Source organism: Columba livia, chromosome 2, assembly GCF_036013475.1.
Source record: "Columba livia isolate bColLiv1 breed racing homer chromosome 2, bColLiv1.pat.W.v2, whole genome shotgun sequence".
NCBI lineage: Eukaryota > Metazoa > Chordata > Aves > Columbiformes > Columbidae > Columba > Columba livia.
Window position 1 is genome coordinate 30,352,825 of NC_088603.1, and position 27,557 is coordinate 30,380,381.

Here is a 27,557-nt window from a genome sequence, read left to right on the forward strand (position 1 = left end):
CAGGAGAGATGTAAGTTTCTGTTTTGTGATTGAACTAAAGTTGTCCTTTTTTGCCAGCAGATTCCTGTATGACCCTGTAGGTATCCCAGAGTCATCACAGCTTTCTGTGTTGTAACATTGCAGTCTTAGAAATCAGGAACAACTGCAGATTTCAGTGCTAGGTGACTGCTTGCCCAAGCAGAGAGAATACCGTTCTAATTACAATGTGCATTAGCTACTCCCAATATGCAGACGTAATGATCCTGGCACTTGCCTAGGAAATTGGAAGACTGAGGAAACCCTTGACCTCAACAATTGTGGAGTTCATAGATGAGATTTGTCTCCATCTATTTTGCTAGGAGAAGGAGGGAAGGCATGATTTGGTAGTATGTTTGTAGTGTACCAACAGTAGTATGCACAGGCAGGGTTATGGTCATATTTTTTGTAATAAGAATTTATGGAAACCTACCTGAAAATCCACAGGTTCATTTATTTACTTGACATAATGTAGGATTTCCTGCTTTCCCCTGATCACTCCCCACCAGAATGAATGGGTGTGCCAGGGTAACTGCGTAGAAGACTTAGGCATTCTTTCAGCCAGAAAGGTGGCAGACCATCTGCAAGTGCTCACTGCTGACTCCTGCAGCAGGATGACTGGTTTGCACCTTGTTCTGAGGTACTTTGTACTGCAGGTTATTCAGGGCATCAACTAAAATATATGGTTGATGTTGTGCTTCCAGGATAAAACAAAACAAAAACATAGGTGCACTTAACCACAGATCCAAAGTTCCTTTGTGAATCTGTGCCAAAATACAAAAGCCACTTTGCAAACTAGGGACCTAGGGCATGGAAAGTGGGGTATGATGAGCATGGTAACCAGCAGACTGAGTAGATTACAGAAGCTATCCATGAGTGACCAAGAACAAGAAGCAATTAAGATTTATTAGACTTGTCAAGGTTTCTAAACTCCAGTAGAATATTTGGTGTGGGTGATGCTTTCATTCTGTGCATGCATTTAATTTGAAAACTCACTGTTTCCCGGTAGTAACATAATTATGACTAGTGAGTAAAAACTGTAAGAACACAATGAGTTGGGAAGATGAATTGCATGAAAGATTTAGAAAGGCCATTATAAATGAGAAAGATAGCTTGGTAGCTATTTCTGGGATTAAGCAGTTACATGTTCTCACCATAACTCTTACTGTAGGGCATTCACTGCTTCTGGAAATAGAGTGTATGGGAGATTGTAACTTTTCCTTAAAGAAACCTTTAAAATATTTTGATTATGCTTTACCAGCTTGCCTTATATCCATTTATTAATAGGCCGTCAATTTAAAAATGGATCTGAGTCTTAGAAAGAGTGTATCTGCCTAATTCAATTCTCTGCATAGGATAAAACTCAGAAAGAAATCACATGTTTTGCTTGGTCATGTGGGTAAGTTTCAAGGAAGTACATGTGGCTATATAGTTACACTTTAATTATCATACACCTTGAAGTTTTGTAAGCCATATCATAAATGAATATGTGGCAGTGTGGCAGCAGTGACATTTTGGAGGATGGATTCTTAGATATAGTAAGAAGGAAGCAAATGTATAGATTCACAGTAATGTGAACATGCAAACTTTGTTTGAAAGTTATGACAAATACAGTTATTGTTCTCCTCTTGATTGTTCACTTATAAACTTAACTTGCTTAGGGTTTATATGCATTTTTAATTAGATAGTATTTTTCTTCGTGTCTCTAGTTCTTAAAACACAGAAAACTTCTACTAAACAATATGGTGGAAGTTAAATGTTGAATCATTTACTAAGAACTTTTTCGGCTGCTCAGGTGTGCAAGACAGTGTAACTGCTCACAAGTTGTATTTTGCCTGTCTGAATACATTCCTGGATACTGGAGTGAAATCCAACTTCCATTTACCAATCTCACTATTCTAAGCATCAGGAAATAATAAAGATAGGACTTTCCAAGTGGATTTTGGTATCAATGACCTACTTTTTTCCTAATTTTTATTATAATGCTGCAAAACTCACTTGATGAGAATGGGAATCAACAGCAATCATTTTTTGCAAAGTATTAGAGCACAATCTTCTAGTATCTGTGAAAGAAAATGCTACTACTCACATTTTTGTGTAGGGAATTCAAGTAACACTATTTATTCTTGTAATTCCACCTATCTTCAAAAGAAGCATTCTGAGGACTCTTGCAGGCTGCCACAGCTCCCGAGCTGCTGTACATACTTCCAGGCATCTATGGGTTTGTTTATATGTGTACTCGGGTGTTCCTGCCCTGGCAGAGCCAAACCTCTCTCATCAGATGCCAAAGTCTCACCCTCAGGAGATCCGAAAGGCTGCATCAATTCACAGCGCAGCATCTCTTATTCCAGGATTAGACACTAGTTCCTTTAAAGAGAACTTTTTACATCACTGAAAACAGCTTTTTAGCAGAGAGAAACCACTTGAAATTGTGTTAAGGATGATTGGAATCCTTTGGAGGACTTCTGGTTGAGACTTCCGGGAAACTTCAACACTGTATTCCCTAGCTCCTGGATTTAATAAGGCTTAACAGAAGATCACTATCAACCTGTTCTGATATTGGCAGTTTGTGCAGCACGTGTAGAAACAGTTGCAGCTACCTAGAGAATTTCAGCCTAAGCAAAGAAGCATGCAGATTTTTTAATTTCTTGGATTCATGAGTTGGAATAATTTACATTGCAACACTCGAACACGTCAGCATTTTCTGCCTTGTCACCAGCTGCACAGCTCACTGAGTTGCTTCTGAACTCCCATAATTTACACTCTGACATACTCAGGTACACTAGAACTTGTATTTTGTATGGCCCATAAACACATGTTTTGTTTCAAGCACTTGACTAATCCTGTAATTGTGCAGCGAAGCAGTCAAGTGCATATTCATCTCCTTGAAGTCAGTGGGAGTTGAGGACGGAATTAAGATAAAATGTGTATCTGAGTGCTTTGCTAAAGCAGTACTCAAAGAAGCTCCTTTTGTGTCATCTTTTCTGTGAGGCATACAGTCTGCTGTATTCCATTTCAATAATTCCATTTTGTTGATAAATTTGAGTAATTATTTTCAGCTGTAAATTTTCATAGGTCAAAAATAGTTTAAAAAGCAAAAAGTAGTAGTTAGCATTCAATTCAAAATGAGCAGTGGGCAGACAGAAGGAAGAAAACAAAAAAGAAATATTAGTACTTCAATAAACATGAAGCAATCTTTGCATTTATATTGTGAGCTCTAGCTAGTTTGTACATGAAAACCTTCTAGAAGGTTCATAGAGCACTTTCAGCCTCTTAAAGTCAGGATTTCTTAAGTTTTTATTTATGAACAAAATAATTATCTCCGTGTTATTTTAACATATACCTATGATTTCATCTTGTTTTCTTTTGTTTTGATTTTTACACCCATTGATAACATAGCATATGTTGTATAAGGAAACTGAAACCCATTTGGAGACAACACCAGCAATTCTGTATGACTAATGTATTTAAAAATCAGATACTGAAATGTCTTCTAAAATGCTACAATATAAGTTTGTAAATACTAGAATGGGAAAATACAGCTTTCACAATAGTGTAAAGGTAATAATTAAGCTGTATTCAACACTGATGATTTAACTTGAGGTAGGTACTGACTTGCTGCATTAGCCTGATACAGGTACACTTTTATTTAACGTTCTTTGTTCTGTGTAGAACTGATGACATTTAGAATATCTCTGTACTTATGAACATAATTAATTTAATTAATAACGTGACTTGCCAGTTATTTTCCTCAGTTTCATTAAATTTCAGTTCTTAAAAAAAGTTTCTCAAATTTACAATGATGTTTTGCTAATTTACTAAATAAAAGCACTTAGGTGAAGTTCCATATGCTATTCATATGCTGAGATCAATCAGAAAAAAAATAAATGCATATTTCTATCAATTTTTTATATATAAGTGGATGTATATATGAATAAAAAAAGCCAAGCAGAACAGCTCTAAGTCTCACATTCAGTCGGTAAAGATACCTAGCAGAGGACTCAAGCCAAAATGAAAAGGGCATTTGTCTTAAGTAAGAGGCAAATCAACAAAATAGTGTTAATTTAGTACATAATATAGAGTTCTTTCAAGATCCATAGAATGAATGAACCCAACTATGTTCTTTGGCTTCCTTTCCTGACGAAGTCTGTGGATTATTCCGCTTCAAGCTGAGGTTAATAGAGTCGGAATGAACCTTTGTTTAGAGTTCTAATAATTAAAATGCCATAACACATTTTTGCTGTTAAGTGTTTGGTCAAAAATGGTCTCTTTGGCAATTATGACTTCAGCAGAGACTCATCTTTGGCAGCCTAAACCCAAGACATTTAGCATTTTTGAACATTACTTCCACAGGTCTGTTTCCAAAAGATGACATAAAATGCAATTAATTTTGGACTTGAGGCCAAAACTGTACCAGATTATAAAATGATTACTTCCAAATGAAAGAGAGTGAGCAGTATAAAGACATGGCTACGATACTCTAGTTGACTTGCAGTTCTCAAAGGCAATTATTTTCTCTAAGCTAAATGAACATCATTTGCATCTCAGCAACTGATGAAGTACAGTAAAAGAAATATCTTATTATTCTTGGTGATAAAAGAATAGAATCCAGCTATTAGTGTCTAGCTAGATTCATATTGACCTAGCAGCAAGAGAAAATTATGACACTGTAAAGCAAGTCTACTAAATGCTTCAATTTAATTCAAATAGAAGTTATCATAAATTAGTACAGTTTTTTTTAATGAAATGTTCCTCTTTGTGGGTTCACTTTTCATCTGAAGATTTGCATCCTTCGATGAATTTCAGATAGTTGCACTCCTAATTATGAGATTTAACCCACATAAAAATGTACCTGTGCCAGAGCTTTACACTCATTTAATCACTGTGGTCATCGGCATTGTAGAAGTGCAACTGAAGATGAGTTTTCGAACATTCTGTATTCTCTTTATGCAATGCAAATTTCATACCTCTGTTTTTCCAGGGCACTGAAAGGAAAATCTAAAGGTCTGAAATGAAGACATGAGCCAACATTGACCATCTGAATTGAGTGGGTCCTCTGTTGAGGCAGCAGTTAAGAGTGTAGTCCCATCACATCAGTCTCAGTCATCTAATTGTTTTTCAAAGACATGCTAAACTTCTTGCTATCAACTCCTCATCAGAGTATCAATCTGTACTCTCTTACTAACAATATCCACACCAGATGCTGTCACATGGTGACAATCAGAAAGTGAATTCGCTCGGTTAAATATTCCTTCTTACTCTTAAAGCTTGATGAACGACTTGATGGCTTTCACTTGTGATACCATCTCTGGTGCAAACTGGATCATTTAGCAAATGGTTACATTACTGAGAATTCATGAGTAACAATGTGTGTAGGTATGTATTGCTGGTGATTTTATACATGTATGAACATTTGTTTAACACTAAGTCCATCTCCATAACGGTGATCTGACCAAATTTTGTTTTCACATTCTTTGTCATCTTTGTTTAAATCTCCATTTATAACTCTGCACATTGAAATTTTTTTCCAGTCCTTATTTAATCACATATAAATTGGAGCAGGATTAGCAGGAATGAAAACTTAGTGCAGGAAGCAAATAGCACAATTTTAGGTCATATACTCTTCCCCATCTCATAGCGTAATAGAAAATGTTTATAGCAGTTTTCTGGTGTTACAAAGGAGATTTCATAGTTCCCCTTGTTATGAAAACAATAACTGTTGTTTAGGAGATCGACGGTATTACAGCCAAACAATTTAGCACTCTGTTGTCATTATGTAAAGGACAGTAATGCCAAGGATTTCTGGCAGGTTCTGTATACGGTGCTTGTAAGGAAGATTGCTCTGGTCAATGCATTCATGGGAAATGAGTACAATGTGACCGGGGGAGAAAGAAGGATGGGGAAAGAGATTATAAAAAGCAGAAGACACAACAACTTTGGTTTTGCCTGAGCAGTTGATATGTAACCCTTCCCAGCAAGACAACTAGGGGTTCTAGTATTTCCCTTTCTTTAGTCCATCTGCCACCATCGTCAAACGCCATGCATGGTAAGGGAAATTGAAATCCTGTAAAACAAGTGATGTCGTGGAAAAGACTTTCTGAACTCTCTGAAATCTTTCATTTGTTAAAGAAAAGTTGTAATGTAATTGTCACACAGCATACAGAAAATGATCTGTGTTCCTGATGCTTGCTATGTTTTATCTGAGCTTTTATTATTATTAAAAAAAAATAAAAGAGAAGTCTCTTTTATGCTGTATTAGTTACACAGTACAAAGTCTTAAAATAGCATTGTTGGTCTGTTTCCCAGGTGACAATTCTTAATAGCAGTTAGAAGACAGTGATTTCTCTGCAGTAAAATTAGCAGAGTTGAAAGTATTTCAGCAGCTGTTACTTTTAAAAGTTACCTTTAGGATGATACATAATTAGTAGCCTTGTAAAATGCCATCCTTGACATAGAAAGTGAGTTGTCTGAAATCATGTAAATGAAAGATTTTTCTGGGGACATCCTTGTCCTGTATTGATCAGGCAAGAAAAAACAAAACAAAACAAAACTGAACAAAAAACAAAATCAACCCAACAAAAAAATCAGCATAATTAGAAAAAAGCAAATGCATCAAAAATCTGATTGAAGAAGAGGGGAAAAGTTTATGTTACTAAGAGTTTAAGTTTGTAAAACTATTGTTTTAGTAACAACAGGCCAAAGACGTAAAAGACATGGAAGTTATAATTACCACAGTCCAACTTCTTATGAATTTTACAAGTTATTATTAGGTGTCATGGCCTTGTATTACTAACTGCTGCTAAATAAAGCTAGGAGTTTGGAAGATCACAGCTATTCTCATGCTACAACAACATCATATCCCAATAGTAAAAGTGGAAAAGAAGAAAAAAAACTTTGTAGGTAGACCACTTAACTCCTCAATAATTGTTTTTTTAGAAGGACAATAGCCATGTAAATTGATAAATATGCCTAAACAGAGACCTCTTTTCGAGTAAGATCTTAATTTTAGCTTCAGATTAAGAAATGGAAAACTTTGGGTCATGCATCGTTATGGATAATAAAATTCAACAATTTAATAAAAACTATCTAAGGCTTATAGATGGCTCTGTGCTGCCAGCTGTCATTGCACATATTTCAAAACTCACAATATCCTTGTAGCTGTCTGCAATCTATTCTGGATCGATTTTGAGCCCACTTTTATGTTAAAAAGTTTCTTGTGAGTGTAGCTGATATTCCTTTTTTTTTTTTTTTAATATTTTAAGTGAACACCACATATATTTTGTTAGAAACCCAATTACAGTATTCTTTTTTCAATGAAACAACTAGACAATATGGTTTTATGAAATTATAAAATAAATATATGGATCAGTTACACAATTAAATGAGACATTAGAGATTTATATTACTGCAAATGTTCCAAAGAGTTTATTAATTCAGAATGTAAAAAGGTACTTATAGGGATTGATTAAAAATATCTTAAGATCTTAAATGCTTTGAAACTATAGTTCCTAAAAACATTGCTTCAAAGATAGATGCTACAATATTAAGGTGAAATGCCGAAAGCAGAGAACTATAATTAAAAGTGTGTAAAGTGTGCAAAAATTTTTTATTGTCATGTCAGCATTGATATTTTACCAGTGTGACTTTTCCTAACTTCTTTTTTTTTTTTTTTTTAAAAAAAAGGGGGTCATTTCTCATTTCTCATTTCTCATTTATCATTTATTTCTCATTTATAATACCTTTGTGATGTCTTAGTGTTACAGCCCACTGTAAACAGTTAGTGGTTTTAATAAACCATAATCTTGCCTCATCATATATTAAGCAGCAAGAAGCAGAAGAACTCACACAATGCCACGTAATCTAGAGATACCATAGAGATACTGATTCTAGTGCCCAAAACAGTATGATGAAACTACCATTGTAATGTGTGCTTTGCTAATAAAACTATTAAATTCTGCCTCACATCACAGGAAATTAAGTGCAGGACAGTCCCAGTATGTGTTTTCTCCTTTATTGTGATGGGATGCACAGAAGATGTAAATAAAACATTTAAATATGCTGATGCTAGCAGAGAAGATAGGAGGAGAAAGAAGGTAGAGAGGGAATGCCTAGGACAGCAAAGCTGGCTAAAACCATACATTTGCTTATGGAATCGTTACCATCCTTTTTACCATGTATGCCCCTGTGGCAGCTGCCAGCTTTATAATTCTTAGATGCAAACTGAATGTCCTTTCTAGTTGCACGTACCCAACTACAGGATGAAATTAATGATGTGTACATGAAAACTTTGGGTTAGTTTGCTAATATTTCACACATATATTCCTCTTATTAGATGATGAGTATTTCAGGAAATCATAGGTATCTGATATTGCTTTATAATTTTCTTAGCTATAGTAGCTTTAGTGAGCAGTGAACTTTAATGAACTTTAAAGAACAAAAAGAATGCCAAATGTTTTTCAGGTTTTGTTTTGTTTTATTTTGTTTTCCCATAACAAAGATTAAAAGTGACAACATCATTGGTTATGTACCAGATGACAGTGTTCATGTAACGTAACTGTGGTAGCAGATAAAGGCAAATCAGGGTTTGGTCTCCAAAATATAACTTAATACATTTAGTAATAAATGACATCCCAAAAACATTCGTGCTCCCAGTGCAAACTTAAAATGAGTGCTAGAACAGAGCAAAAAATGAACAGGGAAGTAGGAGACACTCAGTTACAGCTGACATCTTAAGTAATACTGTTGTAAATGGCGTGAAGTGTGCTATTGGAGGTGATTAAATAGGATGTCAAGGTCATTCTTTTGCAAATGTTTTGGAGCATTTCTCTCATGAAAGAAGGAAAAGTCCTTTGATTTTATAATCTAAAACAAAAGCTAGCAGAAAACAACAGAAGGCTGGGAAATCTACCATCCTGCATTTTGTTCAGACAAGAGGGAGTGGAATAACTATTTTTGTTATTTGTCAGTTGACACTCTATCCTTCTCTTCTTCCTCTAAAACTTACTGAAAATGGTCTGCTACATTGTCTTCTTTTTCTTTACACCACTTAGTAAATAAAAAATGACAAGCTTTAAGAGCAAAGTGTACAAATGGGAACAGCCACACCATCCTATGCTTTTCTGTTAATGTTTTGTTGTTGTTGTTGTTTGTGTTTATAGGTTGTCTGTTTTTTCTTAACTTATCTGTTGAATGTTAATGGTGGAAACTGTTTTGTTTTGGTTTGCTATCTGACATTTATTGATTATGATTGTTTGCACAGCTAAACAGATTGATACAATCTATCTGTATCTTAATGGTATTGACTGGTTGATCTATATGTGCATCCATAGATACTCTTGCACTTCTGTCTTATTTGACAAAGGATTGAACAGAAGTCTTAATTTTCACAGAAGATAGCACTAAATGTTTAGTACACTTTGAAATCGTTTTGTTCTGCTCTAAATCAGGTAAGAGGTAGTAACTTCAGCATAATCTTCATATACTTTGCATCAAGTGTGGACACGATATGATTTCAACTGTTTGGATTCTGTACAGCATGTGGACAAAAAATGATGAACAACAAAATGAATATGTAATGAGTTCATGTGATTGCACAAGACTATTGAAGCATGCAATCAAGTTTGTTTTGTACATATACAATAATCTTGGCAAACGAAGTGCTGAGTAAGTAAACTATTAGGAACCATTTGTGACTGTTTTGCCTTATTTTTTTATTTTGTATTAGCATGTGTGAAATATTTTTTTCTAAAATTGTTTAAAATCACTTCTAGAGTGACCTGCTGTGCTGTCTAACTGGCTAAGTGATTTCTGTTACTATATCAAACAGTGTAATGACATTTAGAGAATAAGACGGAACTGTGTGCCAGTGCTACTTTACTCCCTCCTGGAGCCTCACAAAATGTCATTTCTGTCGTACTGTGTGCTGTTTATTTTAGATTAAGAGACATTTACAGGTTTGATTCCTAAAATACTTCGAGACAGCCTGCTGAAAAGACACCAAAAAAAAAAAAAAAAAAGAATTGCCTGATTTTAATGCAGCATCACCAATTTCCAGCAGCTGCAGAAATGCCATATTTGTAATTTGTAGGACTACAGAAGGCTGTCTCAGACTACAAGATGTTTTTCTATGGCTTAAGCATGTGCTTTCACAATAAGTTAAAGCAGATCTAAAATTGTGACCCTTCCTAAAAGGACATCTTAGCTGCATGATATTGCTGCTCTCCCTGCTTTGTTCCAAGTGAATGTGTGGAGTAGTGTTGAACAGTAACTCTACATCAGCAAAACATTATTTCTTTTCAGTGGGGTTGATGAGCACATTCAGCTTTCTAAGTGGCTGTAGAATTCTTCTTTCTGCCAAGAAGATCATACATGTATTTACAAATTCCTAAACACCGTCATGTAATTCATATAAAGTTAGTCATACTAAAAGCCAGTAAAAGCTGGGAAGAACAGCATTTTGTTTGTTTGCCTTCATCAGGATTTGTTTTGATTTTCTTTGTGTTGTCTTATTTTCACTAAGACTATTTTTCATGTGTTGCGCAGTGCTCTTCAGAATTATTTCAGCTGGGAAAGGAATAAACTGGAAGAGCAATAGACTTGGTCACTTTTTTTTTTTTTAAATTGACAGTATTACTTTTTACATACAGAAAACAACACAGTCACGACACTATCTATGCAGTCTATAAGCCTCTGCATCTCAGAATGTATTTTTTCCCCTTCATAAGTCATATATAATGTAACAAAAGCCTTTATCTTTTTACAATCCTCTGGAACTGTGTAACGAATGAAAACTGTGGAGGAGTTAATTTATGGCCTTTCGGGACACTCTTATAGAAATAATTTAATAGAGAACGAAATTCATCATCCCTCATCTGTTGATTCAGCTGATTTTAGGTATAGAAATTTATATTAATATCTCACTGAGAATATTCTTTTTGCTTAGAATCACAGAATCATTTTGGTTGGAAGAGACCCTCAGGATCATCAAGTCCAGCCATAAGCTAACCTAACTCTAGCACTAAATCATGTCACTAAGAACCTCATCTAAACATTTTTTAAACACTTTCAGGGATGATGACTCAACCACTTCCCTGGCCAGCCTGTTCCAATGCCTGACAACCCTTTCCATGAAGAATTTTTTCCTAATATCCAATCTAAATCTCCCCCAGTGCAACTTGAGGCCATTTCCTTTCATCCTATCACTTGTTTCTTGGAAGAAGAGACTGATACCTACCTTTCTACAACCTCCTTTCAGGTAATCATCCATTATTTTAATGTACATTTTCATAAATAAGGTGAGGAAAATGAGTGCAGTTGTGTATTTTTAGTATTCTCTTCTCATCAAACAATTAATGTTGTGGAAGAACTAAGTAATATTCTCTCTTTATTGCTAAATTTAACTTAAGAAATCTTAATACATGCTAGATGAAATTTTGTTTAACTTCACATTTTTCCATTACAACAGGAACACTCTCTAAAAGCAAAAGAAGTAAGTTAAATGAAAGTAGGGTCATTCATATTCTTTAAAGATGTGTTTTTTAAAGATTTAGTTTTATCATCTGTGTTATGAGATAGTCATATTTTCTTTATTTTTTCAAGGTACAGGAGGAATACATGTTCAGCTAAATTTTCATAGGATTTGTGACTTTGCCAGGGATAGGATAAAATGCATCTTAAAAGACTGAAGAGATATACGTTTTCTATCTAAATGATAAGATACAGTAAAAATTCAGTGTCTAGAATAAGAATTCAACAGTTCTTCAACATGGAAATCTTTAATGCTTCTTACAATCTATTTGTAACACTTGTTGTTTTACAAATACTTCTTATGTGCTACTTTGTACATTTTGTCAAACAAGTATGTTCATATAGTCTATATACAATTAGTATTTTTATAATTTTTGTATATGATGTACCTTTTTCTTGTTCTTAAATTCTTCTAATCAATTACTTAAGTGTTATTTTTGACAAATTCTAACTCCTAAGCAATATATATTGTCATTGGCATGCAGTCATTGCCTTAGCATGCAACATTGAGCAGCACATCAGCACTTTATCAAGCCTTCATTCCTCCCTGTATCTGTGAGAAAACTGGTTAAGAGCCCCTAATGTTGACTGAGTTTTTGTGCTGTTTTTGTCCTTGGGAAAGGAACCTCATCTCATTCCTACAGCCACCATGAACCCTACACTACCAAAGAAATGCATATTGTTTATGCCTACTTTTGAAGATATCACGGGTGAAAAGGCTTTTCAGACCAGTCAAAATAAACTTAGACAGTATGTCAAGGAAGTTTCTGCCGGGCACACAAGAAATTCCGTCAGAAGATTAAAGCAAAAAACTTCGAGGTCTCTAAAACTTCACAAAACTGGGAATGTATTTAGATATTAAACACAGAAAGAATCACAAACCTGAACTGAGCCCAAAGCTTGTGTGAAATCCTCTTCTATGGTATAATAGTTCAGGCTCCGGTTTTGCAGAAAAAGTGTCTAATGTAGTTAATGGGAGTTTAATTAAATGAAGATAAGATCAATCCCCAGTATTTGCAAACATTCTTAAAGGTTGTTGTTTTTTTTTTTTTAATCCAAAGAAAGGGCAATATGTATTTTAAATGACACAGAGGACTTAATTCATTGCAGGTTTTTAATGGCAAAAGGTGCTTCCACAAAGAGAAAGTAAAATTAAAGTAATATATAGAAAATTCCCTGAATTGAGACTTGGAGGATACAGGTTCAGCTTCTGGTGCACTGCAACTACTTAATGCAAATAAGTTTAAACATCACTTTTCTTCAATGAAGATAATACGTCCAGAAGATATATGCTGTGTAAAAATTTGTGGTGTCAGTCCTCTGGGGCAATATGATACCATTATTTGGATCCAGGTAGCTTCCATGTCAAGACTGACACAGAAGATTTTCATTGAAGGAAGCCGTTCATTTAGCTGAACAAATGCCAAGTCAATGCTTTTACAGTACTAGAAGATACTGGTACTGTAAGTACCTTGAGTGTGGAGTGAAGCATATGAGAGAAAACATGAATAAGTGGAATTGTGGTAGGAAAAATGAAGAGAAGTTTAGTTAAAAAGTTAGAAATATGTCTTTTACAGATTGGAAATATGTTGTGATGGTAAGAAATATTCCTCAGGAATCTAAACGGAGTTGTGCACCTTAATATGTATATAAGACATATCAAAGAGTTTTCAATGTTTCGTCACCTGAAATTAAAAGCAATTTGACACTTCTTTCATTACATTTATTAAAGAACTAGATAGTTTGTTTATAAAATAGCATAATTATAAAAAACTTGAAATGTCTTGAAAATGTCAAACTAGTCTGGTTTAGTTTGGAAAACATAACTTTTAATGTGAAATGTCTGATGAAACCTGAATAAATTAATGAAATATTTTAGTATTATGGAGCTATGTTTTTCAGTAAAGCAGTGTTGTTTCATTTTTCTCCAGTCCTTCCTTCTTCGGACTTCTATTGGATAGCCCAGGACATGCTGCTAATGCTGCTTCAAAACCACTACCTTTTTAATGCCAAAAGATACCTTCAGGAGCAGAAAACATAGTTAAGACAACATATAGAGAAAACGCAGAACTGGGACTTGGAGGATACAGATTCCACTAGAGTGTCTTGCAACACCTTCCTGAAAGTAAGTGAGTTTAAGTATTGCTTTTCCTCAATTACTGCTCTCTGATAAAAGTATTTGATGTATTTCTTGCAGATATATGCTATATAATAGCTGGCATATCTACTGCTTTCCCATTCATGCTAGATGTATGGTCAAATACTGAAGTGAAAACAATTCATGTCTATATACATCTCACTTACTTCGCAAAAAAATGCTGTAAGGAACCAAAATTTTCTGTTATCATGTCACACTATGTCCCATTTTTGGTCTTTTCTCCCAAGTAACAAGTGATTGGACAAGAAGAAATGGCCTCAAGTTGCACCAGAGAAGGTTCAGGTTGGATATTAGGAAAAATTTATTCACTGAAAGAGTTGTGAAACATTGGAACAGTGATTGAGTCACCATCCCTGGAGGTGTTTAAGAGATGTATAGATGAGGTTCTTAGGGACATGGTTTAGTGCTAAAACTGGGTTATGGTTGGACTTGATGATCTTGATGCTGTCTTCCAACCTAAATGGTTTTATGATTCTAAGGCAGTATGTCCCTAACTTACTACCTTTAAAACTCAATACGTTGTCACAAAATATGTTTTATGACAATTTTCTCTTTCCGCCTCTGGTCTTAAATTATAAACTTTGATAACAGAAAAGGGTGTGGAAATAATTTTCATAGATCTGTTCAGTTAAGTCAAGAGATTTTACTTAATTAATCATTCCTGCTGATGACATTAATATTGAACTAACCAGCTTGAGGAGCTGGATCAGTCTTGATCTTCTTTGATTTACTAGTCAATTTGTGGGTGAAATCAACAGAGTTAAAACCTCATAAAGGTGTCACTCACAGTTTCTAAAATTATGATACACTCAGCTTAAAAGGACAGACTTTGGACTTTGATCAACTCTGCTTTTTCGTTTTCCAGCTAAAAGTTGGGAGTTGTGTTTAGGCAAATGGTACTTTATTTTCTGTTGCATTAGTATGATTTCTCTGCATGTGCTGTTAGCTATACATTCACATTACTTGGCATTGTATTAACTAGAGATTTTATCTAAAGATTTTGTAGTACCTGTTCTCTGATAATGGAATTACAGAATGGAAATTAGGGTCAAAGTGATCAAATTGCTGAGCTGAAGAAGTTGGCCTCTCTAGCTGATAAGGAACAGATGTGTCTCTAGATGATGTAAATCACATACAGGTGTGGGTAAAATTAAACTGTCATTTAATTTAACAGGTCCTTGAAATTCATGGAAATATATGTCCCACCTTATCCAACCCTCTCACTCCTTTATGTACTTTCACATCAGATGCTGTCCTTGGCAGATACATGTATGTGGGTGGTGGCTATGTAATATACGCCCTATTTTCTGTTATAACTTGAGATGTTGAATCCTTTGGGAGTTTGAATACATGGATGAAATATAACAGAACTCAGGAGGTGAACCTTCACTGCCCAAAGGGTTTGTATTTTTTATATTTCTGCTTAGAATTAGAGTGAAGCACCCAAAGATAGTGATGTATGAGGGAAAACTAAGAACCAGTCTATGAGCATAAGGAAACCTGGAAGATAGTGAATTTGAAGAAAAGATAAAATAATAAATAAAAACGCTTTTCTTGAAGAAGGAGAGAGTAATGACAAAGGAAGCTTACATTAATTTAATCGATTTCTTTTGATTGAACTTTATGAGATTTGTGGCAAAGAGAAAAATACAGTTTCTGGGAGAGAGGTTAGGTAAGATAAAATATCTTCTACTAAAACTGTATAATCAGTGTAAGTGGGAGTAGTCAAGTTATTTAACTGATGGCATAAGGGCAAACAAAGACAACAAATTTTGTGGGAGAAATCAGCCTGTTGTCACTACTTCTGTAGAACAACTTTGAAAATGAAGGCAAGAGTGAAGCAGGAATTGTAGGTTAGAGGTTGGCCATTGACAGAGTAGATAGCATCTTAGGAGGGAGTCAAAAGTGAAAGGAAGACTTGAGAGTGTCTGTTGGCATGGCAATGGAGAGATGAGAGGTCTGAAGTCCAATCCTGTCTTCTGATGGTCAACATGCCCTGCAAAGCTGGGTGGAAGGACTGAGCAGTGGGGAGAGGATGCTCAGCAACACCTGAGGTAGAAAGAGCAGAGAGGACAAGTGATGGTTGATGAAGATTATGTAAATTAAGGGCTTTGTTACTAACAGCAAATTGCGAACCTCAGTATCTCTGGATACAGGGTTCTTCAGGCTTATGTTGAGGTTACAAGCTGGGCTGTGTCTTGTTTCTCAGATCTCATGACCTAAAAACACCTTCTGTTTTCTAAGCCAGTGAACACTGTTGGCACTGCCAAAATAGCAGCTTTGTTCCTCTGGGAGGCAAGTGTCAGCAATGGCTATTTTTGAGGCAAACCACTAAGAAGGCTTGATGTTTCAAGACTTAAATCAGAGAATCAACAAATTTTGTAGGATGGATTTGAACAGAGAACATGGTAGGGATGCAGGCAAGTATAACATTACCTATACTCTGTCTACTACAGTCTTAACAAGGTGAAGAAAGGACTGTTGTATTATTCTAACAAAATGCTTAATTGTTTGCTGAGGCTTGAGCCTTGTCATTATCCTGAATAAAATGGCAACCAGACAACAGACCTCATTAGTGAAACCTGGATCTTTTCCACTCCCAGGCCACATCTTTGCTATTGTTTTTTTTGGGTTTTTTTGGTGCATTGTGCCAGATTGAGCCCTTTAAGATGAATTTTACATCAGAAGCAATATTTCAAGTCATTCGTTTATAATAAATGAACCTTGAAGGTGTAAGTATTGATTTTTTTAAGACTGGAGTTTTTGTAGCTGCAGGTAAATTTATGATGTTCACATTTCTACTACAAACCTCATTTTGGAAGGACTTGTACATCTGTTGCAATAGTATTCTCATTTGAGGAAAAAAGACTGGGATAGCAGATAGTGTTTGTATTCACTAGATTTCTGTATTTGAGCTAACTGAAAAGGCCTTTTTCTCTAAAGGCTCCTGCTTAATTAGATAATTACACACTGAACTGTAATGGTTACTCTAATTTCATCAGAGGATTAATGTGCTGGGAATTGGAGCTATTCTTTGAACCCTGGAGGTGATTCCTGCAAACTAGAGTACTGCAAATGGACAAGTCATCATGGATATACTTGCAGTGCTGCTGCCTATACTCTGTCTCGAGCAATATACCTTTTCCGTTTTTGCTGAAGTTTGGCATGATAGGCTGTCAGTTCAACACCTTTTGGTTCCTGCTGGCCCTTTTTGGACACTGTGCATAGCTGCATTTTCTTGATGACAGTAGAAAACCAAGAAATCTTCTTTCAGGAGAAGAGGGATAAGGAGGTGGATAATACTTCATCCACTCCCTGGGTGCAAACAGCAGTTCTTGTTGTCTGAAGGTGTGTGCTCTCCCTGTGCTCAAAAGAGTCCTGAGCACAGGGAGCTGTATGCAAGTCTGACCTCCTTTCCCTCCTGCTCTGAGAGAATATTGTTTGACTAGACCAGTGAATTATATAGTAGTCACCAATGCACTAAGGATGAATAATTCAAGATGGATTGAATTTTAAACTACTGAGAGTATCCTTGGAAGATAGCTGTGCAGAGGTGGGGTGCAAGTCAAACCCATGGCACCAAGGTACCACACATTTAATTGATTTTTCTGTGCTGGGTGTCATGTATGTCTTTAACTAGAAAATGGGTAAGAGCAGTCAAAAGAACTCATATACAGGCAATATGGAAAAAAAGGCACATATGGCATACAAAGCAATCCATGCCTCAGCTCAAGGAGGCAAAATAGCTCCTGTCTTGTGAAAGATGCCCAGTGCATTCTATTAGTGTTACTTCTCTAAACAGTTTTCAGAAGCTGTTCAGTGTTTTGGCATTAAAGAGGGAGGCAAATATTCTCTTCTTGTCACTGCTGATTTGCCCTTGTTACATAAAACATTTTTAGTGTTTTCCTCCAAGTGGAGGCCAAAAACTCATTTTTTTCTGAAGAATCCAAAGTTTGGACAGTAGTTACTTCTAACTCTCAGTGAAAGGGATAAAAGACAGGTGGGGTTCTTGTTTGTTTGTTGGTTGGTTGGTTTTGGGTTTTTTATTATTACAATTAAAAGTATTGTTACCTTCTCATATTGTTGTTTATTTAAGTAACATCAGTTTACTTCAGTTACTTATCTAAAAAAGGACGACGAAATATGTTAATATAGCAAAACCAGAAAGCATCACTATTAGTGTATTAATGAGTTTAGCCTCCTGTACTGTGTGCAGGAGACCAAATGTGTTCCTTTCACCATTTATCACTAACAACCATCAGTATAAAATAAATGAACAAATAAATCCAGGTGACCCCAAAAGAACACAGAAGATTCAATGTCTTTTGCACAAGCTTTTGCACAATTTTTCAAACAACTTGAAGGCTAGGAGACTTGTAAGCACCATTTCTAGTTAATATCTTTCATTTTATCTTAATTATTGGCTTTTAATTTTGATTGCCTCACCTCTTCTTCAAAAAGAGAAAATGTGAACAAAACTCACTACAGTGACACAGAAGACCATAAAGATTTATTTTTTTATAACCCGTTATAATTCTGAAACATTTCAGTAATTTAAACCGGCTAAGTCAGACACTTTTCCTTCTACAAATCTTGAACTTCAGATCTCTCTGCCTTAGAAGCGATAATTCTATTTGCTGTAATAAGTTTTATGGCCAGATTTTTAAAGGATGTAATAGCCACATTTATAAGAGGATAAATATGTTAGTGTCAAATCAGTAACTGCAGTTTTCTGTGCAGCTGCTTAAAATAAAGATATTCATCTAGGTATTGTGAAAAGGAGGTGCATATTTTTGCAAAATACCTAATACATCTTGATTTCAATAATGACCTTTAATCAGGTCATATATTCCTATGTGTATGTATTTTTAGCACACAATTATAAAATTAATTTTACTATTAGATGCTATATAGGTTATTTTTATGTATTCCAATACTTTGGAATACCGACCTTTCAAATCTTTAGATTTTAAAGAAGCAGTAGACATAAAGGCTGTATTATTTAGGCACTGCAGCCTTTGAGGCATCCATAGCACAATGGTGTTGTATTCTTTGAGATCAAAAGGCCAGCATGTCTGGAGTAAGCACATCCCTCGTGGATTAATTATAATGAAATTACTCATTTGGAACACTATGCCAGAGCTTTGACACTATCCAAGCTGCAGTAAAAATTTCATGTGAGCTTTCTTTACACTGAAAGAAATGCTGCAGTGACAAAAGATGTTTTATTTATAGCAACCCTGTCTGTACAGGAGAGGGAAGAGCTACTGCTCACATTTTGATAGTCAATATTTTCACTGTAGCTTGTAGTTATCCTGCAGCTACATTACAGCCATGATGCCTAAAATCGATGTACATCATAGGAAGAATAAAAATGCACTTAGCTATTATCTTCATAGCCACCAACTTTGAAAAATCTCTTGAAATCTGGAAATTCCCCTTTTAAAGATTATTACAGGCATTTTTAGTTTCAGAAGTGAAAGGGGCAACAATATTTGAAAAGGAAAATATCTGAGCTTTCTAAAACATAATCCAGAGAACAATGGCATCCTCGAACCTTCTCAAGTTATCTCAAATCTGATGAAGTTGTTGGGAATCCCATCAGACCCAAGCGTACATATAAGCAAGACATGTAGATCTGTGGGTTAGCACAGAGACTCCTCATATTTGTGGCTGGAGTCTGTGCTCCTATTTTCCAATCCAGTAGAAGTCCAGCTTAGCCTGTTTTATGTGAAGTTGTTTATGCAACTCAGCAAAAGTTGCAGAGAAAAATGCAGAACTTGTTCAAAGTGCCTATTAGTACAGTCCATGCATTGGGCCGAATGTTTCAAGCAATTAAGGGAGCAAAGAACTTGAACTGGAAAGACCAAAATTAGTGTGCTGGAAAAAAGAGTTAAAGTAGTACCAGAACAAACTTCTTCATTTTTCTGTCTTCTGAGTTATCTTCTTCCATCTTGACCTGATTCGTCATCTGAAATGAATTAATGTGCAGTCTCTTGGACCATACAACTCTGTGGGCTCTTATCCCACTCAGCTAAGGATGACTACCACCAAGCTGGAATGAGGGAGCAGGTGACAAGCACATGTAGCCAAAGAAGAAAAGATTTGAAGAACAGCTGATGTGGGAGAGCTATGACATCTTTGACATGATGTTGTCTTCGTTCTTCCACTTTTTTTTTTTTTTTTTCAATGAGAGTAGGGTGTGTTGTCTACCTCTTTTACCTGCCCTAGGTAGAGTCTAGGTTAACTAATCAAGAGAGCATTTTGTGATTGAGAGTGCTGCAGAGCAACAGTCAAAGCAGCCTCAACATTAGTGCAGATTTGGCAACACGGCTGTTCTGTGCTAGCCCTCCAGCAGTGAGATCACACCAGAGGCTATACCAGGCTACCCACACCAAAAAGAGGACCTTTATCTTTGAGTCTTCTTCTACTCAGCATAATTTTTCTCATATTTTCCTCAAAGGAGATAAAAATACTTTAAAACAGTCATGCTGGTTAATACCCAACTCTCTAGAAAGGTTAGTATTAACTGTTTAAAGTCTCACATGGGACTTCTTCCTTAGAAGAACTCCACACAGCTTGAGGTCAAGATTAACAAAAATTTTTAAAAAAGTACTTAACAGGATGTTGCTTTTTAAAAGGTCTCTGTAGACAGAGCTTTTAGGCTTTGTTTGATATTAATACAAAGGCATTTTCTCTATGGATTATTTGGACCCATTTATTCTATCCAGGCTAACACACAACCACCTGAGGTAGATCAGATTTCAGGGCCAAGGATCCAGTAGGGACAGTGAAAGCCTTTGTTACCATGAATCATTATGTTAAAGTGGGTGAAATACATTCAGTTCCCAAATACCTTCTATAGTTTTTGCCCTTCAATTGTTTTCAATGCACTCCATGTAAGCTCAAGTGCCTTTTCTAAGAGCTAGGAGCAAGCGATGATTGAAGTGAGACTGTACTAAAGACTGTTTCTACTAAGAGGTATTTCTACTGATGAATTTAAAGGGTATCATAAAGCATATTTTTACAGATGGAAAGATTGGGGTGAAAAAATTTGAGGTGACAGCACAATATACTAAAGGTGACTCTTCTGCTTAGTGAAAGAGATGGGAATTAAAGGAAGATCCATGGACTTCACAAGAAAATCCGTTTCTGTGCTATATTCACTTATGCAATACCAGTACTTGTCCTAATATTATAATCAGTGCTGAAGCTTCAGAACTGTGTTGCAGCATCTCTCTAATAATAATCTGGTTCGTTGTGCAGGAACCTCTGACAATCTCTGTAATTTCATTGACAAGAATTTAGAGGCTGGTGGAGAGAGAGGTTGTACCAACGATGTTCATATTTCTTATACTGTTCGTTTAAAAAATAAGTATGAACTACAATTATAGAAATCTGGAGGTTCCAGCAGAGTGGTAGACAGGCTGTTAGATTGCATGCTTTTTAGGGTTGGAAATGAAAAGTGAATTTCACTTTCAGCAGATCTGAATCAATGTTTATCTTAAATGATAATGTGACACTTTAGGTAAACTAAATAAGCAGTCCTAGGATTATGGATGAGTTTCCAGAACTCCAAGCAAATGCAGGCAGCGAATTTGAGACAAAGTATAATTCTGATTATAAAGAATTTCAGAAGAGCTGAGTTCCTGTAATTCCAGTTTCCATACAAGGAAGCTCTAAATTCTTTCTCACTTCAATTATGTCTATCCCACTGATCCTACCTACACTTTTATCAGTTTCAATCCCTAAATCACTTCTCTCCGACCAGCCACTAGTCAGTTAACCATAAGCATAAACAATGCAGTGTTTTCCTTCAGTTTCCTTACACTGCTGAGCATGAACTTTGCTATATAAGGTATGTTGTCTGTAAAATCAACCTAAGCAGACTCCAGTTTTGACAGAAATCTCAGCAGATTAACTATGAGTTATGTAGGAAGAAAAATTCATATAATCATGGAGGATTAGTTGAGATAAGCAAAGAGCTCTGACTTATTTTGAAATCCATATGAACACACTCAAGTGTGACTGTACCTCTATGAAATTTTCATCATCTTCCCCTTGGAAGTATCTACATCTTTGTCCAAGATTTCTGTGTGGCTTCTGAGGCAACATTGATGCTGCAGTGAATTATCTACTGTTGTTTTACTTCAAAGGAAAGCAATGAAATAATCCCAGGCTCTGCAATCTTCTAAGGTACTGTCAAAAATTACTCAAGTTTATTTGAAAAATTCATCTATTGGAAACAGCAGTGTGTAGTGGAAGTTAAGCTTAGTATATAATGATCCCCATGACGTGTTTTTTTGCCAACAAAAGTCCCTGGCTGGCTTGTTAAATGCCAAAAATGACATTTGTTTTCTGGGTAATGAACTGAAACAAAACCAACCAAACAAAAAACAAACAAACAAAAACATACTTGTTCTCCATAACATGCTTAGGAAACAGATTAAATCATTCTACAGCAACTGTATGATGGCTGACAATTTTGAGATACAACTCAGTAGTTTAGAGTAATAGTTATTTGTACACAGTATTCCTGAGAGCAAACACATCCAGTTGTTTTATTTAAAGTGGTCCTAAATTTTTTTTAAAGCCAAAAGACAGCTTACTTTTCCCACTCCTATACACTCCTCCCATGCAACAAGACACATCAGTGTGGGACTTGTTGTTTGGGAACAATGGACTTAGACTTTATTTCTACATGATTTTGGTAAGCGAATTCTGAGAGTTAGGCAAACGGATTTTAAACTGTTCCCTCATGGAGAACAGTACAGAAACATCTCAGAAAGCACTTATGCTGTCACTTTCATGGAGGAGTGCTACAGTGTGTGGAAAAGGGACTAGTTAAAGTCCAGAAGTCATGGACACATTACCACAGAAGTTTGCCTAAGCCTTGTCTGCTCCACTCCTATCTTAAAAGAGGCTTGAAGTTCTTTACAGCCTGATCTATTATATGGAATTTCAGACAAGACACATGTAAGTACATTTCTTAGCCCAAAATTAATTCATGCCAATGAAGAATAAGTACAAGACGTTCCTATTCCAATTGGCTGTCCCAGAACTGATTTAATGTAGGTCAGTATTGTTGATAAAATTTAATATCATGATAGTTTTGAGGAAAAAGACAAGGCAAAACATAGGCCTGTGAGAGCTAGTGGGAGCTCTGGATTTAGAGTGGGTTCAGGGCTTCAAGAAGCAGAATGGCTAATAACTTTTCTCTCTCCCTCAATTACTAGAATAATTTCTGTTCAGGATTCAGTATCCCCTTCTACTTCCCATATAGCTGTCTCCTTTTTCATGCAGCTATCTTCCCTCTCACCCCTTTCAATTAATATGCAAGAACACCTCCCCAGCTCTGTTTCATTGGCTTTCTAATTTGCTGTAAGGGGATGAGGGATAAATTCTATCATTTTACTTCTGGGAGAGAGGGGAAAAATAAACCACAGAAGAGAGGACACTCCCTTGCTAGCAGGATAAGTAGAAATCTGGTCAGGTGGTAAGCTGGAGGATAGTTAAAGTCAGGTTTCCTACAGATAAAAAAATCTGCTATGCTCTCCTGTCCTCTGCTCTGTGCTGCTGAACTGACATTTGGGTGTAAATAACCGGAGTTTAGGAAGTGACTGATGAGTGAAGCTCCTAATGTGATGAATGTTGCTGCTGTTTAAGTGAAAGTCATACCTCAGGACAGCTTGATTCAGCTGCTACTGCTTTTGACTAATTGTCTCTGGGATGAAAGTGGATGAGCACTAGTGGCTGGCTTAGGGTGGGTGCAAATGTTTGGTTTACTGCTATTGCTGTTCTTGCACATTAAGTGAAATAAATACAGTGGCAAATAGCATATTTTTCCTAGACTAATTACGTGCCTACTAGTGGCTGCATTGTACAGACGATGCTATCAAGGTATCACCTTCATAAGCTGAGCTATGGCAATAGTACAAATAGTGTAGGTAGAACAAACATTTTTACAAAGGATCTACATGTAAGGAAATAACCTATTTAATCCTGCTAAGAAGCTCATCTAGTAAACTGAAATCCCAGTCTCTAACCGGTATATTTAGCTGTCATGTTCAAACATGGAGGTTTTATCTCTAGTCAGGGCTTATCAAGAGGAGCTGAATTGCAATAGAGCCATACTGACACCAGGAGGTTATCAGTATTACTAGTCAAAGGCATACAAACGTGGAAGTATTAAAATGTCTCACAAAAACTTCTTAAAAGTGCAGTCAGTAAACAAAATGGGACTAAAAAAGACCTGAAATGTCCACTTTCTTTGACGGGGTTTTATCTGATGTTCTCTCTTCAGGATAGTTATCCTTCTCTCTTTCTCGGGGTTTTCGCTGGAGGCTTTTTGGCTAACCCTGCATACCATGTAATCGTGAGAATGAGGACTACACCTTCTCTTTAATAGTCATTATAAAGTGAGAGATACTAGTAGAAAAGTCTCTGTAAGAATAAGTCTGTGTATCCGTTAATACAAAGGTGTATGTCTGAAATTGTAAGTAGTAAAGTATTATTGAGTGGTGGTTTGTCTCACTTCCAAGATGCTTTTTCTCCCCTGTTAATTAAGATGCATTGTAACGGGCTAGCTGGTAGGGCATCTGTCAAGTCATTGTTTCTGTTTTTCCCTGTTACAAAAGCAGAGGAGAAATAATTGTGAAACTGCAGTTCTGTACCCGTACAAGCCCCATTTCTGTAATGAAGATGCTATAGCAAGTGCCTCTGGTGGTACATGCTACCCAGAGTCAACTACCTAGAAAATACCAGCCATTTGGAGAGGCAATTGGTCAACTATTCAGAGTCCTTGAAGACAGAAGCAGCAACTGCCAATCAGGAAAACAAAATTAGAACATGAAGTGCATATATTTATGAGATGGACAGAAACCCTTTTCCTAGGGAAAGTCATCTTTTTACCTGAGAGAGCTCTCTCCTGTATAAAAACAAAAATTTGAATGTAGGAGTTTATCCTTTGTATTTGAACACAACTAAAACCTCAGAAAATCATTTTGGATTTCTTTATTTAGAATCATAAGTGTGACACTATGATACCTTTGCTAATTTCATGCCCATCTAACTCTGTCCTTATCAGTGATAATCTGAGCAGTAATTCTTAGTTCTTAAGCATTAGGGCGGATGGAAATACAAACCTGTTTCTGGTCATGAAGCCGTATCTCAACTAAATAGACTTTGCAGGGTAAATCAAAGAACATAAATGAGTTTTGCAACTGTTCATTTTGGGTAGATGCTACTGGACTTAGTGATAAGCCTGAATATTGTTGTGATGCACCAAATTCAACTCTAAGTTGATTAATGTGTTGTACAGGGCTTAGAGCATTTTCTCAATGATTATTTGATTGTGTCTTGGAATACTAGATTTAAAAATACCGTACCTTTACTAGTGTTGCCCACTTCAAAGCATTGCTTGCTATTATGACCCTATTTTTTTTTTATGGGTAAATTGAAACACATGTCGGGTTGAATTCAGAAGCCTTGAAGGACCAGTACTTCAGCTAAACTTCATTAAATCCAAGCTCTGCTGCAAACCAGGAGCAAAGCCATTGTGAGTCACTTGACAAAACAACATCAAGAAAAATTTGATGATGAAATCTTCTGAATTCTGATATCACAGTCCTCATTATTAAAAAGTTTGCCTCCCACGCTGCTATTATATTTAAAGAAGCTAGGTAGTATAATTTTCAGAGTTTATTCCCAAGTTGTGGCCATGTGGTAGGCATTTATTTATTTGTGCTGAAGCAAATGTATAGTAGGGGAAAAGAAAAAAACGAACAAGAAGGGCTCAGTCAGAGTTATCTGTATCAGGCAGGGGGAGTGCTTTGTCACCTGGAGATAAATTAGGAAAGACATCTGAATGTAAAGTAGCTTTGTTGGTCATTGCACAGCATAAATATGAGTTCTTAGTATCTGTCCAAGACAGAAGGGGTGGACAGTATATGTGCTATGCTTTTATTGCAATGGTGGTGTGTTTTTGAAGGGAATACTTGCACTGAAGTGCAGACTCTCTGCAGTTATATAGCCCTAATTCCAGCATTGTATTATGTCAGAGCATTTGTGCTTCATAACAATTTTTTTCCTGAGATTTAACTGCAAACGCTAACCTGAAACCTTCCACTGTGCTGCCACTGGGTGGTGAAGCTCACCCACAGTTGGCAAAATCGATGCACTTTCCTGCACAGGGCGTGGGTTCATCCTCTGAAGGGTGGGTGACACTCGTTGGACCCACCAGGAAGGGAACTCAGGGCTTGTTCTTCCCCAAAAGAGTACGTTCACTCTGCATGGAATGTCAATGTGAACCTGCTGCTTGACTGGCTGTAATCTGTATAAAATGAAATTTTGGCTTCCAGTTTTGTCTTCTACGCTTTTTTTCAGAGTATCTGAGAGACCCGAAACTCCTTGCATGAAATTAATAATGATTTAGATTCTAGTAGAAAAGCAAAAAGGACTTTGAAGTAAGACTATTTCTCTCTTTCACTGTACTCTCTCTTGCATTTAAAATCTGTACTGTAAGATTTTGAGGTCTCTTCCAATCCCTAACATTCTGTGATTCTGTGTGATTCCTGTCACTATTTCTCTCATTAAAATAATCCAAACAAACAGACAGAAGAGCTGTATAATTGTACACACAAAACTAAATGCTAGCTGTTTGGTTTTGTTTTTTTGTCTGAAATTTTATTTTTGCCTGAAATTTTAATTTTTAGAAACAACCAAACATTTAATTATTTCCCCATTCCCACCCCCAAATTACCCCCTCTCCCCTACTCCTGTGTTTATCAAAAAGTGATATTCAAAAATGTGGGGAAAAGAGAATAATATTGAATTTTATGTGTTTTGGGAGAGTGGAATGCAGAAAAGGAGAACTTAGGTGGAAAAGGTTAATTGTCAGTGTTGTATAAAAAAAATTCCATCCTTTAGTAATGTTAGATTCAGGGTCTTTTCCAACCTCTCTATGATTCTATGAAAATCCTGCTGTTCTCTAGGCATCACCTTTCCATTTCAAGTTTCCCAAGTATTTGACAAAAAAGCTATTTATTTTCATTTTTAATCACAACCAGAAGGAGTACCCAAACTACATTTTTTAATAGAACAAGCTTTGGGAAAACACAGTAGGAAAGAAAGTGAAAATTCAGCTTTAGGTTTAGTTTAGAAGAGCTACAGTATTATGAATGTTGGCTAATTTGCATGATTGGCTGAGCAGTGGCACAAAACAGAAAAAGCAGATATTTTTACTACCTAGAAAATTCACCTTGTAAAGCATGATAAGCTTGCAAGGAAAGCAACAATATTTTGAGAATAAATTGCATTTAAATATTTCCTTCTAAGTTATAGTTCATTGTACTCATTCACTAAACTCACAGGACTAAAACCTAATTCTAAACTTTAATTTTCTCTCCTTTATTTTGTGATACTTATTTCACACTATTATATATATATTTCATATGTATACATATATATACATGTATATATATATAAAGTGCCTTTTAAATGAAAAAGCTAAAACTTGTTTTCAAAACAAAACCCTAGTCCTGCCAGAGAACAGTAGAGCGCCATCTAATGTGCAAAGACTTATGAGAACTGGGGGCAGGAAATACGTACTGTCTTTTTGTTTATTTGTTTGGTCTGTATTTTATAAATCTGAATAGAGAAATCAAAAGAAAAAACCTAGATGGATTTTTAAATTTTTAATTGGCCCAACTATATATCATCAATAAACAAGGATTTGCCTATAAACATGCAGTAACTTTCAAATTCATCAAAAATATATTCTCTGCATATATATAAAAACAATTTAAAATAATTCACAAAAATCAGAGAAAGAGGCAAGACCAAATTTAAAACGTGTAAA

The 27,557-nt window shown here is 35.8% G+C and overlaps 1 long non-coding RNA gene across 1 annotated transcript in view; it reads left to right on the plus strand.

The window, feature by feature from the left end:
* LOC110366050 (uncharacterized) overlaps positions 1-27,557 on the plus strand; it is a 173,173-nt gene that overhangs the window by 12,524 nt on the left and 133,092 nt on the right. The window contains exons 4-5 of the long non-coding RNA XR_002426063.2: positions 11,084-11,269; positions 13,473-13,666. This is a non-coding gene — a long non-coding RNA (uncharacterized LOC110366050). The remainder of the gene's footprint in view (positions 1-11,083; positions 11,270-13,472; positions 13,667-27,557) is intronic.